This window comes from Arachis ipaensis, chromosome B2 (genome assembly GCF_059453495.1).
Source record: "Arachis ipaensis isolate K30076 ecotype BB chromosome B2, ASM5945349v1, whole genome shotgun sequence".
Lineage (NCBI taxonomy): Eukaryota > Viridiplantae > Streptophyta > Magnoliopsida > Fabales > Fabaceae > Arachis > Arachis ipaensis.
This window is the reverse complement of record NC_142437.1, coordinates 86,011,479-86,015,063: the sequence shown is the minus strand read 5'-3', so window position 1 is coordinate 86,015,063 and position 3,585 is coordinate 86,011,479. Positions and strand designations below refer to the sequence as shown.

At 37.9% G+C, this 3,585-nt stretch overlaps 1 non-coding gene across 1 annotated transcript; it reads left to right on the top strand.

Moving 5' to 3' along the window:
• The first annotated feature begins 2,175 nt into the window (after positions 1 to 2,175).
• On the top strand, positions 2,176 to 2,283 carry LOC148574690 (small nucleolar RNA R71). Its single transcript, XR_015906297.1, has one exon. It is a non-coding gene; the product is annotated as a small nucleolar RNA R71 (small nucleolar RNA).
• Positions 2,284 to 3,585: the final 1,302 nt, after the last annotated feature.

The following is a 3,585-nucleotide window of genomic DNA, read 5'->3' as shown; positions in this document are numbered from 1 at the left end:
GTGTTATGGAAAGGTAGGGGAGAGAGAGAGAGATGGGGTAGGTGGAGATCTTGTGGGGTCCACAGATCTAGAGGGGTCAAGGACTTAGCATCCCTGCTCTATTTAGGCGTGCAAAACGCCCTTAGAATGCATGTCTGGCGTTAAATGCCAGCTTGTTGCTTGTTTCTGGCGTTTAACGCTAGCTTTTTTCCCATTCTTGGCGTTAAACGCCAATTCCATGCTATGTTCTGGCGTTAAATGCTAGTCTGGTGTTTGTTTCTGGCGTTTAACGCCAGCTTGATGCTTCTTTCTGGCGTTAAACGCCAGTTTGATGCTTCTTACTGGCGTTTAAACGCCAGTAAGCTCTTCCTCCAGGGTGAGCTATTTTTAATGCTGTTTTTCATTCTGTTTTTGATTTTTCAGTTGTTTTTGTGACTTCACATGATCATCAACCTAAAGAAAATATAAAATAGCAATGGAAAATAAATAGATATAATTAAATAACATTGAGTTGCCTCCCAACAAGTGCTTCTTTAATGTCAATAGCTTTACAGTGAGCTCTCATGGAGCCTCACAGAAAATCAGAGCAATGTTGAGGCCTCTCAATACCAAACTTAGAGTTTGAATGTGGGAGTTTTGTTTGACTCTGTATTGAGAGAAGCTTTTCATGCTTCCTCTCCATGGTTACAGAAGGAGAACCTTGAGTCTTAAATACAAGGTAGCCCTCATTCAACTGAAGGACCAACTCTCCTCTGTCAACATCAATCACAGCTTTGCTGTGGCTAGGAAAGGTCTGCCAAGGATGATGGATTCATCCTCATCCTTCCCAGTGTCTAGGATTATGAAATCAGCAGGGATGTAAAAGGCTTTCAACCTTCACTAGCACGTCCTTTACTAGTCCATAAGTCTGTTTCATGGATTTGTCTGCCATCTCTAGTGAGATTCTTGCAGCTTGTACCTCAAAATTCCCAATTTCTCCATTACAGAGAGGGGCATGCGGTTTATCCCTGACCCCAAGTCACACAAAGTCTTCCCAAAGGTCATGGTGCCTATGGTACAAGGTATGAAGAATTTTTCGGGATCCGGTTTCTTCTGAGGTAATGTCTGCCTCATTAATGAACTCAGTTCATTGGTGAACAAGGGGGGTTCATCCTCCCAAGTCTCAGTACCAAATAAATTGGCATTCAGCTTCATGATAGCTCCTAGATATTTAGCAACATGCTCTTCAATGGTATCTTCATCCTCTTCAGAGGAAGAATATTCATCAGAGCTCATGAATGGCAGAAGAAAGTTCAATAGAATCTCTATGGTCTCTGTATGAGCCTAAGATTCCTTTAATTCCTCAAAGGGGAACTCCTTTCTGTCCAGAGGACGTCCCAAGAGGTCTTCTTCACTGGGATTCGTGTCCTCCTCCTCCTCTGGGCATTCGGCCACACCAAGTAAGGTTATGGTCTTGCACTCTCTCTTGGGATTTTCTTCTGTATTGCTTGGGAGAGTACTGGGAGGAGTTTCAGTAATCTTCTTACTCAGCTGACCCACCTGTGCCTCCAAATTTCTAATGGAGGACCTTGTTTCATTCATGAAACTTAGTGTGGTCTTGGATAGATCAGAGACTACGGTTGCCAGGCCAGAATGGCTCTGTTCAGAATTCTCTGTCTGTTGCTGAGAAGATGATGGAAAAGGCTTGCTATTGCTAAACCTATTTCTTCCACCATTATTATTGAAGCCTTGTTGAGGCTTCTGTTGATCCTTCCATGAGAGATTAGGATGATTTCTCCATGAAGGATTATAGGTGTTTCCATAGGGTTCTCCCATGTAATTCACCTATGCTATTGCAGGGTTCTTAGGATCATAAGCTTCTTCTTCAGAAGATGCCTCTTTAGTACTGTTGGATGTAGCTTGTAATCCATTCAGACTCTGAGAAATCATATTGACTTGCTGAGTCAATATTTTGTTCTGAGCCAATATGGCATTCAGAGTATCAAATTCAAGAACTCCCTTCTTCTGAGGCGTCCCATTGTTCACAGGATTCCTCTCACAGGTGTACATGAACTAGTTATTTGCAACCATTTCAATGAGTTCCTGAGCTTCTGCAGGGGTTTTCACATGAAGAGATCTTCCTGCAGAATGGTCCAATGACATTTTTGACAACTCAGACAGACCATTATAGAATATACTTATGATGCTCCATTCTGGAAGCATGTCAGTAGGATACCTTTTGATCAGTTGCTTATATCTTTCCCAAGCTTCATAGAGGGATTCTCCTTCCTTCTGTCTGAAGGTTTAGATTTCCACTCTAAGCTTGCTCATCTTTTGTGATGGAAAGAATTTGGCCAGGAAAGCACTGACCAGCTTATCCCAAGAGTTCAGGCTATCCTTAGGTTGTGAATCCAACCATGTTCTAGCTCTGTCTCTTACAACAAAAAGAAAAAGCATAAGCTTGTAGACCTCAGGATCAACTCCATTGGTCTTGACAGTATCACAGATTTGCAGGAATTCAGCTAAAAATTGATGAGGATCTTCCATTGGAAGTCCATGAAACTTGCAATTCTGTTGCATTAGAGAAACCAATTGAGGTTTAAGCTCAAAATTGTTTGCTCCAATTGCAGGAAGTGAGATGCTTCTTCCATAGAAGTTAGAAGAAGGTGCAATAAAGTCACCAAGCATCTTTCTTGCATCTCCACCATTGTTATTAGGTTCGGCCATGTCTCCTTCTTTTTTGAAAATTTCTGTCAGGTCCTCTCCAGAGGGTTGTGTTTTAGCTTCTCTTAGTTTCCTCTTCAGAGTCCTTTCAGGTTCAGGGTCAGCTTCAACAATAATGTTCTTATCCCTGTTCCTGCTCATATGAAAAAGACGAGAACAGAAAAGAAAATATGGAATCCTCTATGTCACAGTATAGAGATTCCTTTATGTGAGTAGAAGAAGAGAAGAATAGAAGAAGGAGAAGATAAGAATTCGAACACAGAGGAGAAGAATAAGTTCGAATTTTTGAATGGAAGAGGGGTGTTAGTGATAATTAAATAAATAGAAAGAAATGAGAGGGGGAAGAATTCGAAAATTAAATAAAATAAATAAAAAAATTTTGTTTTTATTTTGACTATTAGTTATAATTCGAAATTTAAAAAGAAAAATAAAATAAAATTAAATTAGAATTTAAAACAAATAGTTAATTAAAAAGGAATTTTGAAAAAGTGGGAAAGAGTTTTCGAAAATTAGAGAGGAAAAATTAGTTAGGTGGTTTTGAAAAAGATATGATTGAAATAGAAAACTTTTAAAATAAAAAATTCAAGTGGTTAATTGAAAAAGATTTGAAAATCAAATTTGAAAAGATAAGAAGTTAGAAAAGATTTTGAAATTAAGTTTTGAAAAAGATATGATTGAAATTGAAAAAGGTATGATTGAAAATCATTTTGAAAAAGATTTGAATTGGAAATTAAAAAGATTTTATTTTGAAAATTGAAATTGATTACTTGACTAACAAGAAACTAAAAGATATGATTCTAAAATTTAAAGATTGAACCTTTCTTAATAGGTAAGTAACAAACTTTAAAATTTTTGAATCAATCACATTAATTGTTAGTAAAGATTTTGAAATTATAAAATGAA